At 35.2% G+C, this 11,322-nt stretch overlaps 1 long non-coding RNA gene across 1 annotated transcript; it reads left to right on the top strand.

Annotated features, from left to right (window-relative positions):
- Positions 1-385: 385 nt before the first annotated feature.
- LOC129925136 (uncharacterized) lies at positions 386-4,455 on the top strand. Its single transcript, XR_008776917.1, has 2 exons — positions 386-771; positions 889-4,455. It is a non-coding gene; the product is annotated as an uncharacterized LOC129925136 (long non-coding RNA).
- The last annotated feature ends 6,867 nt before the right edge of the window (positions 4,456-11,322 follow it).

Genomic DNA, 11,322 nt, shown 5'->3' with positions numbered 1-11,322 from the left:
TCGAACTCCATTGATGAATAATAAGCTTTAGATGTCATGTGAATACAAGAAAATGCTTTTGTCGTCGGGGCTTTGCCCCAAACCCCACTAGGGAACCTTTTAGCGTTGCCCCACTTTTTCGCCGAAGGTTGAGAAAGGCTGCTTTTTAAAATTCTCATATATATATATATATGTGTGTGTGTATGTGTGTGTGTGTTCTGTACACACGTTTATGCATAGGGTTAGGGTTTACTGGGCGTTAGGGTTAGGGTTTGGAAAAAAATCGCCCCCCCCACTCCAAAGTTCTGGATCCGCTAGTGCTTACATATTCTATATTACCTCTTTCTTAAAAAAAAACAAAAAAAAAATGGTCACATTTATGAATGCGGATTCGTCACCCATGTCACAGTGTTGTGCAAGGGTTATTAATTAGTTTAATAGATGTTATCAAAGCTCACCGATAGACTTGACAGAGACCAGACAAAGGTTAGGACAATGTCAGTTAGGTGTTTGTCTTGTAGAGAGACTGATATGTGGGTCGGGACAGACATTAGTAATGTTAGTTTAGGCGTAGGCTAGATACTCAGCCTATATAGAGTAGAGTTTGGGGCAGTCGGGACACAGCGCCATGTAGTGTTAGCAGGGGCGTGTGTCGTGTGCTAGGCGTTTTCTGGTAGACGACACATACAGACATTGGGAGCAAGTCGCCGAGGTTGGCTCGCGATCTTGGCTCCAAGATGTGTGAGTTGTTTGCCAGAGACAACATGTAGGAACTAATTCTTAAGGACCAGGGTAAGAAGAAATGTTTTTATTAGTTATATATCTAGCATTAGATGTTAATAGATTATGAATAAATAGTATGGCGCTTTAGCTAGTTGTTAGCGATATCTTGATTATTTGTCTATTTAGAGTGACAGTCTTGGCGACTGTCTGAGTCTTAGTGACATTCTGACGGTCAGAGACGGTAGATCTATATATGGTGTATCTTTGCCTGCTACTCAAGGGGATATCACTCTAGTATTGAGCGGACTGTGACGTTGGGTTCCAGGATCCGTGCAGAGACTAGAGAGAGAGAGAGAGAGAGAGACAAGAGAAATGGAAAGTTCATCGTGACCTACAGCCAAGCATCAATGTCTATGTGATTATTAAATTTTAATTCTAGAATCACATGTTATATGTAACTATAGTTGTTAATTAAATATTTATTTTTCATATGCAAATTTGTGTCCAGAGATCATGATTTATATCATTATTGAATATTGTGGTCTTTAATCCATAGTCATCTGTGATGTGTGTGTTTTATCAGCTAAATTACATCAGTAAGAATCACCCTAGACGTATAGCCATCAAGAGCTGATATCAAGATCTTGACAATTGGGGCCTCGTCTAAAGTTTTATTTTAATTTTCTACGACACTTTAATGATGTCTGGGGGCTAATGAATAACTGGGACCTGTTATTTTTCTTTAAGTGAAAATACTTTAGTTATACTTGATATAGTATTGACATTTATTTTTTTTATCCATCATAGTATTGAGAAAATTGTATTTTGCTTGTAAAGGTTTGGACGAATATTCACTGCTTAGAATTAGCATTAAGTAGAGTTTCTGTTTACACTTGTAATACCATGATTGTATTTTTCAAGATTTTTTTTTTCTACATTTTGTTTTCTGCCTAGCATTTGTTGTGGTACAGGTGAATTGGCTGTTTGGCAGTGGACGTCACACATGATCTATTTTTAGACTGTCACTCCTGATTCCTGCGCCCATTGTCTTGGGGCCTTCGTGTATCCACGGTTTGAGGGTAACGTAGTTATCTTCAGCGCGTGTTTTTTCAATGTTTAGGTAAGCTGTATGATGTAGTGAGATAGGTGTAAGTTTTCTTGTTTTTATTTTTGATAGGGAGCTTAGGGATTTCATAGAGGTGGGATAGAAAGAGGTGGACATTATTTTTAAAGCATAATTACTGCACTGGGCAGTGTTACATTTATACCGTGCTTATACTGTGTTTTTTGCAGGCAGACAGGGGCGAGTTATTGTTTGGAGAAGGTAGAAGGGGGTTGGACCTGTATGTTCGCGTTGGGCAAACGTATAGTGTCGTTGTCCTCAGTTATTTTTTTTTCTTGCTTTTTAGCTTGTTAAGTTTTGTAGATGGTTAGCCAGGTGAGCAGTACTGTTGGCCAGTTGTTTTTTTTGTTGCCATTTTGGTGTTTTGATAGGCGGGATAGGGGGTTTGAGAGACAGACAATGGCGTTGGGTCATGTAGTGTCTACCCCACCCATGTATTTTAGTAATGCCTATCAAACCTTGTAGTTGTTAATGGAAGTTTTGGAATTTCGTTTCCAGTGCCATGCCAGAGGGCAGGGACATTTGTTTTTCTTCTCCCTCTTAGTTGAGGTCGAGCGTTGATTTTTTTTACCTGGTGTGTCCTTGTTGTACGGATTCATGGTAGTTAAGTCACAGGGTGACGTAATGATTTTTTGTTGTTGCGGCAAGAGTTGTTTTTTTTTACAGTGGGTCTCGAGTTTTGTTGGGCCTGGTTTCAGTTTTTTGTATGCCGTCTATTTTTTTTGCTTGAACGTGTTGATGATAGTTGGCTATAGCTCTATATAGAATATCCGACATTAGGTATGTCGTGGATTTTTTTATTTCAGTGAGATGTTGCTGTGTTGACAGATCATCAGTTTATCAAGGTCATTTGATTAGTTTGTTCAACGTTTGATATTACTAAGATGTTAAAGTTTAGGCCTGACGAGCTTGAATTGGTATTGATTTTTTTTTACATAGATTTTTTTTTGTTGGCAAATATTTGAGCTTTAGCTGAGTTATGGCGATTAATGTACACGCTATCTAGGTAGTTCAGAAAATTGACGTTTTAGGACATTTGTATCCAAGGTGGAACATGAGTTGTTTGTTGAAGAGTCAAGTGAGTCCTTCTAATGGAGGAGAGTGCATAACAGACACTGAAGTAAATGACAAAGCGTTGTTTTTTTTTCTACGACATGTGTGATGGACACTGGCAATGAGTACAGCCATTTTACAATTTCTATTCTATTATAGGGATGCTAATGAATTTTGTATTTTCATTTTATTATCATTATGTTTTAGTTACTTATATATTGAATTATACTGTTCTATATTTAGGTCGAAAATAAGATGCAAGTGGAGCTTGCAATCCGAAAAACTTTGTCCATGATTAGATGATATCATTTTTCTTACTTTTAGTTTTATATTAATTCGTGTTTTACTTGCACTCAAGATTTGATTGGCAGAATTGCATGTTCACTTTGATGTATATTTTTTTTGTAAATCTACTTGCAGAGATTCATGACTATATTATTTGATGTTTAAAGTTGAAGTTTGTGACAGTTGCAGTGCAGATATATGAGATGACGATGTTCACATGTTTGTTTTGATTTTTTTTTCTTCTTAATTACAACCACTTTGTTTATGATTTTATAATCTTATTCCAGTGTGCTACAGTTGCCTAAAGACTTTGGTTAGCAATGCTGCATGTGTTCTATAACATTATTTTTATGTCTCAATATAGTTCCAGAATTTGTTCTCAAAATGTGAGGTGGTAGAGGCAGTTTAGACAGTCGCATTAGTGTGACTTTGGTTGCAAATATTGCAACAAAAGTCAAAGGAGAAGGGGAAGATGTCACAGTGTTGTGCAAGGGTTATTAATTAGTTTAATAGATGTTATCAAAGCTCACCGATAGACTTGACAGAGACCAGACAAAGGTTAGGACAATGTCAGTTAGGTGTTTGTCTTGTAGAGAGACTGATATGTGGGTCGGGACAGACATTAGTAATGTTAGTTTAGGCGTAGGCTAGATACTCAGCCTATATAGAGTAGAGTTTGGGGCAGTCGGGACACAGCGCCATGTAGTGTTAGCAGGGGCGTGTGTCGTGTGCTAGGCGTTTTCTGGTAGACGACACATACAGACATTGGGAGCAAGTCGCCGAGGTTGGCTCGCGATCTTGGCTCCAAGATGTGTGAGTTGTTTGCCAGAGACAACATGTAGGAACTAATTCTTAAGGACCAGGGTAAGAAGAAATGTTTTTATTAGTTATATATCTAGCATTAGATGTTAATAGATTATGAATAAATAGTATGGCGCTTTAGCTAGTTGTTAGCGATATCTTGATTATTTGTCTATTTAGAGTGACAGTCTTGGCGACTGTCTGAGTCTTAGTGACATTCTGACGGTCAGAGACGGTAGATCTATATATGGTGTATCTTTGCCTGCTACTCAAGGGGATATCACTCTAGTATTGAGCGGACTGTGACGTTGGGTTCCAGGATCCGTGCAGAGACTAGAGAGAGAGAGAGAGAGAGAGACAAGAGAAATGGAAAGTTCATCGTGACCTACAGCCAAGCATCAATGTCTATGTGATTATTAAATTTTAATTCTAGAATCACATGTTATATGTAACTATAGTTGTTAATTAAATATTTATTTTTCATATGCAAATTTGTGTCCAGAGATCATGATTTATATCATTATTGAATATTGTGGTCTTTAATCCATAGTCATCTGTGATGTGTGTGTTTTATCAGCTAAATTACATCAGTAAGAATCACCCTAGACGTATAGCCATCAAGAGCTGATATCAAGATCTTGACAACCCACAAAGAAAAGTGGTTTGGACACCTATGACTTCTCCACCCGCCCTCATTTCTGACCGCTTACCAGTTGTTGTTTTTTAACCACTGAAGTGATTTGATACAGCAGATGTCTAGTCAAGCCACCAGGTATTTCAATGAGTCTTAGAGACGCAGAAAAGAACAAGGTTAACAGGTGAGACGTCGGAGGTTCAATTCTTGGTAGAGTCAGGGGACATAACAAAATAAAGAAAAAGATATTGAAAAAAAAACAACAAACAACAACAAAGAATTAGATTTGGTAAGCAACTGTCGCTACCTGGTTTTGGCTGTAGGCGTAGCGGCGTGGGTGTGTCCGTGTGTTGTAGGTACCTCTTCTGGTACGGCTATGATACTCCTCTTAACGATGTACTCTATTAGGCGCACTAGATTTGCAAGTGCGCAACATTACTAGTATACTAAAGTCTCCAACGATAACATTTGGAATTACTGATGAACACACTGGTAGCAGACACAAAGTTTATTATATGTAAGATAAATTACAGAAAATACTGGCGACTTCAGCCGTCACAAAATATACACCAATAAATACTGGCTGTTCATGCCAGATGGAATAAGTAATCACTTCAATGAAATGTTCAAAATATAAGTCCGAAGAAAAACTCTCAAGTTAACATTAAATCAAATTCATTAAGGTACATATTACAGACAGAGAAAATCGTACATCCACTCTCTGCTGGAGTTCTTTACTAACTAACTTTTGACCCTTATTTTAGAGTCCTTTAACTTATTCACATAACCTCGTGCTTGCCCGCACGGAATGTTACAATAGGTGACTGAGTGTCACTTCATGTCGCAGAGGTTCTAAAACTGGACTGTGACATACGCCCCACACTCCAAAAAGATTTTTGACCAAAAATCTTTGACAAATATATTTTACATTAATATCACTGTACAAATATATATGAGCTTAGTCCATTATTCTATCAAGTGCTGTAAGTTCCCTCCAATTGCTCATATCATCTTATATAAGCTTAGTAGTTATGTATAACATCATATAAATTACTGAGTCCAAAAAAAAAAAAAATCATTTATATACTTAATTCACTGAGAGCAAAATCACTGAAATGTAACATTAATTGTAATGAAAAGTACCTCCATCAAGTGTTAACAAACTTTATGCATACATTTGTACTGAAAAAAAAAATTTGTACAAACAATCACATGGTACTCAATATAAAAAAGGAAAAAATATACAAGTTATTCCACATCCAATGTTTTACTATAATTGTAGGTGCACAACATTATCAATGTGTATCATTTGACACACTGAGTAAATTTACTCAAAATGATTACAGAAAAAAATTTCATATTTATTTACAACTGTGATGTGCTGTGTCAAGATATTATTCTAAGTTTTGCCATCATCAAGAAAAATGAGAAAAAGAAAAAAAAAATAAATTTTCAGATACATGTCAATCCAGTTCAAGGTTGACCTTGCATAAGACTACTATAAATAGTCTGAGTGTAGTATTGAAGTACAATAGTAAACAAATTTCCATGTTTATAAACATTCATTGTAGTATTCAGGTGTGTACAAAATTTTAGACAATATTTACATCTGTGAGTTGTTATGAAAAAAAATTTAGGTCAACAGTTCAAGTAGTTCACTGTTGTTTACATCTCATTGTTTACATTGCTGTGCACAATCAGTAATGAAATACAATATATACACACAAAATAAACACATCTGGCATTTGTCATATTACAAGTTGACAATAAAATACAATGAGTAGAAAATAGATGATCTGTTATTGATTATAAGCATAAATGTCATCATGACCCAAAAGAAAAGTGTAACAATAAAGTGTCATAACTTATTTTAAAAATGTGTAGAATGTTAATTTAACTTAGATGACTACTACTACTTGTTTCTAAGTGTTTTGTACTGCTTATTTACTCTGTCAGAATGTCCTGGCTAATGTGTTTAATGTCATTATTTTCACTTGTTTCATTTTCATGTATTATGTATCTGGATAAAAAGTCAGCTATTACATTTTCATGTCCTGGAATGCTTTCTAAATCAAATTTGTAATCTGAGAGAATGAGTGTCCATCTGTTTATCCTGTCATTTTTTAGATCTTTTCTTTTTAGTGCCAGTAATGGTTTGTGATCACACTTGATGCTAAAAAATCTACCTAACAAGTAATTCTTGAGTTTTACAACTGACCATACAATGGCTAATAATTCTTTCTCAATCACTGAGTATTTTTTTTCTGTTTCAGACAGTGTTCTACTGATGTGTACTATTGGCTTAAAAAATGACTCTCTTTGCTGTATACCAGTGTTGGAGGCATCAGTGTATAGTGATAGTGTTGATGTTGGGTCAATACTGGCTAATTCTAGTTTCTCATTAAATTTATCTTTTAAGTTTTTTAATGCTAGTCTACTTTTTTCATCTATACAAATTGTGTTTCCATGCTTCTTTTTAGTAAATTCAACAAGGGACTCAATTATCTGTGCATAATTTGGAATAAACTTTCTATAAAAGTTGCAAAGTCCTAATAATGATCTCATGTCTTTCTTAGTCCTAGGTTCTTTTATGTTTTTAATCTTTGTTAGGTTTGTTTCAGTGGGTGTAATTTTGTCATTGGTAATGCAATATCCTAAGAATTGGATTTCAGGCTTGGCTAGGTTTAATTTCTTGGGGGCTAGTGTCATGTTGTGTGTTCTTAGTCTTGAAAATATTTGCTCTAGTACATGAATGTGTTCCTGTTGTGAGTTGGTGAAAACACAAATGTCATCTACATAAGACAATACATTATTTATGCCTTCTAATAGTTTTGACATGCATTTCTGAAATGTGGCTGTACTATTTATTAAGCCGAATGGCATGACATTCCAGACATAGATACCTTCTAGGCCTGGCATAGTGCATTTGAATGCTGTATATTCTTTAGAGTCAGGGTCCATTTTAATCTGCCAGAAGCCTCTGTTTAAGTCCATTGTTGTGAATAGGGATGATTTGCTTAAAGTTGTAATTATGCTGTCAGTGTCTGGTAGGGGTTCTGGGTCTATGACTGTGCATTTATTTATTTCTCTCAAGTCACAGCAGATTCTTACTCCACTGTCTTTCTTTTTTACAATGACCATGGGTGATGCATATTTACATGTTTCTCTCTATCTTCCCATCTTTAATTAAGTTTGTCATTTCTGTCCTAACTAAGTCCTCATATGCTTTGGGGATATTATAGGCTTTTGTCTTAGTTGGTAGTGCTTTGTTGAGTTTTATTGTGTGTTCTATCAGATTGGTACATCCTAGCTTTTGTGTAATTACATCACTATATTTAACTGTCAAATTCTGTAACATATCATTTTCAATATTTGGACTACTGTTGTGTGTGGTGTTTATGGTGCTTACTATATGTTCTTGTATGTTGTGTTTGGTTTCTACATCAGGTTCAATTATATCTGTGTCAGTTATTTGTCTCTTATCCAATTTTACAAGTTTGTCAATATTGAGTTTGCATTCTCTACCATCTTTATCAATGATGTACACTTTGTTATTAATTCTCTCTATAACTTTAAATGGTCCCTCATTCTTATCTTTACAGTGTTTGTTTTCTATCTTAACAAAAACTTGGTCACCTACATTTAGTGTTCTTAGTTTTCTATTTCTGTTTTTTATTTTCCTATGCCTTTCTAGATTTTTGTCCATGTTTATCTCTGCTAGTTTTATTCCTTGTCTAAGCTGTTGTTTGGTCTGAATTATCCAAGGATGGTACTGTTCTATGTTTTCTAAGTCTAACATGTTGTCAGCCCATAACTCTAACGGTCCTTTAGGTTTTCTGTTAAATACAAGCTCATAGGGGCTGAATTTGGTGGTTTCATGGATGCTAGTGTTGTAGGCAAATATAGCATAGCTAAGAGTCTGGTCCCAGGTACTCATTGAGTCTCTTTCTAGCTTATATATCATCTGTTTTACCGTTCTATTCCATTTTTCTATGACTCCATTTCCCTGTGGTGAGTAGATAGTGCTATGGACTAGGCGGATGTTAGTCATTTCTGCAAATGCTTGGTTAAGGTGGGACTTAAAGTTTGATGCATTGTCTGACAGTAACTTATTAGGGAATCCAAATTTTAGAAAAAGTGTTTTTAAGCAATTACATATGTCAATAGCCTTTATATCTTTTAGAGGAAATGCCTCTGCCCATCTAGTGGACATGTCAATGATACCCAAAATATATTTATTCCCTTTACTGCTGGTAGTTAGGGGTCCCATTATGTCCATGGCAATTTTGTCCCAAAAATAGTGAGATTTATCTGATTTTTCTAATGGGGCTCTAGTCACTGTTTTTTGTTTGGCACATTCTGTGCAACTGTTTACATAGTTCTTAATGTCCTTTCCCATCTTTGGCCAGAAGAATTTGTTGGCTATCTTAGCATATACTTTCTTTTTTCCTAAGTGTCCTGCTGTGGGGTCATCATGTGCCATATTTAATATTTTAGCTCTTAAAGTTTTAGGGATCAGGATTTGAAGTCTAGTACAGTTTTCTTTCCTGTTATATCTAATGGCTAAGTTGTTTATTTCTATATGGTGGTTATTTAAATTTATCTTGTTATAATCTTTGCTTAAGAGGTCTTGTATTGTGGTGTCATTTTTCTGCATATCTATTAGTTCCTCCCTAGTTATGCCTATTTCATTAAGTAATACAGTGGGGCATTCTATTTCTGGTGTTATTTTTTTATGTGATCTAGTTTGAGCTAATAGTGCCTCATGTTTAAATAGGGAGTATTTTTGTCTATCTTCCGCCCATTGCATAACTTCTTCTAGTGTTGGATCTTTTACACCATCTACATTGCCTATTATTAGATCTTGTGCTGGGGTGTCCATGACTATGGCTTCTAGTTCTCCTGTAATCCAGGGTGATTCTATTAGGACTTTAGCGGTCTTGCAAATATCGAATTTTTGTATATTTGCATAGGTCACTTTTACTGTTTCTTCTAGATACTGTCCTGGTTTGACTAAAGAGGCTTTAACTATTATTGCCGTGGCTCCACTGTCGCGAATTGATCCTACTTCTTTAGAATTAACATAGGATGGAAAGACTTTTATTTTGGACTTATTTGCTTGCATGTAGGCTACATTTTCCTCTCTATGGGTGTTGGTGTTATTGCCACTGTTGTTTCTATTGTTTCCTCTATTGTAGTTGTTTGGGTGGTTGTTTGTGTGGTAGTTATATTGGTCCCTTCTGGATTGCCTGTTTCTGTTATAGCTATTGTGTTGGTAACTGTTTGCAAAACTTCTTCTTTCATTGGGACTTGCACTCTGGTGTAGTCTATGTGGTCTATTATTGTAATTATTGTTGTTTTGTTTGTAGCTGTTTGGGTTGTAGAAACTAGTGTAACTTCTGTATCTGTAATTGTTATTGTAGTTTATAGGAGCTTTGCATTGGTTTTTTACATGACCTTTTCTCCCACAATTGAAACAAGTCTTGGTGTTGGACCATTTGAATTTGTCATTGTTGTTGTTGTTGAATGTTGTTGCTGTGGCTACTAGTTGGTGTAGGTCTCTTTTGTCAATCGTGTGTCCAGGGTGACTGTCTTTAAATAGATTTAGATTCGTTATCAGTTCAGTCTCTGTCTTGATCTTTTTTTTCTTAAGGAAAGTAAATACTAAGTCTGTCACGTTGTTGAGGACATTGTCAATGAGTAGCATGTCTAGGATTTGTGTCGGGTCTTTGATGTCACATTTTGCTAGCTCTAACCATTTTATCATGTTAGTCCTCATGTCGAATATTATTCTGTTGAAGTCCCCATCTTTTTTCAATTTAGTGTCCCTGAATAGCTTACGATAGAAATCTGAGTTTTTTCCAAAGTGTTCTAATAATCTAGTTTTTACTGCTGCATAGTCTTTCTTTTGGTCTACAGTTAAAGTGGAAATGATGTTGAGGGGTTCTCCAGACAAATTTGCTAGTAGGTGTTTGGCCATGTCCTCATTGTTAAGACTATAGGTTGAGGCTATATGCTCAAATTGGACTAAATAGTTTTCAAGTGTTTCATCTTTTGCATTATATTTGTGGAATTTGGAGATGAATGGCTTTGTTGTAGACTGTTGGGTATTAATGTTGGAATTTGTTTTGGCAGCTTCTAGTTCTAGTTCTTTTTGTCTAGTTTCTAGTTCTTTTAATGTTTTCTGATGAGCTCTTTCAGCAGCTCTTTCTTCCCTATCTTTATCCTTTTCTATTCTATCTTTTTCTTTTTCAGCCTTTTCTAATTCTTTTTTGATAAATTCCTTTTTCTCATCCCCTTCTAGTTCCATGATTTTCACTAGCTCTAAAATTTTGTCATAGGAAGACATGTTTAATGCTTTGTGTAGTTAATTAAGTGAGAAAAGAAAAATGTACTGTGTTATACTTGTCAATACAGTGTGTGTCAATTATTTAACATGTGTATATTACACAATAATATAAAAAATTCAATCAATGGTTACAATGTAATGAAAGAATGTAGTGATAATTGTGAAACAAATGTATAGATCTAGATCAAAATTTACTCAGTTGCTCAATTATAAACTATTCAAATTCAATATTCACAAATATCAATATATGTTATACATGTGTGCTGTTGTGCCAGAGTAAAATAGTAAAAAAATGTAAATTAGTAAAAGAAAGAAAATATATGTACAGTATAAGTAAAAGGACAAACACAGAAACAATATAGAGAACAACACAGT

Source organism: Biomphalaria glabrata, chromosome 3, assembly GCF_947242115.1.
Source record: "Biomphalaria glabrata chromosome 3, xgBioGlab47.1, whole genome shotgun sequence".
NCBI classification, from domain to species: Eukaryota; Metazoa; Mollusca; class Gastropoda; family Planorbidae; genus Biomphalaria; species Biomphalaria glabrata.
This window is presented reverse-complemented; position numbering and strand designations above follow the sequence as displayed.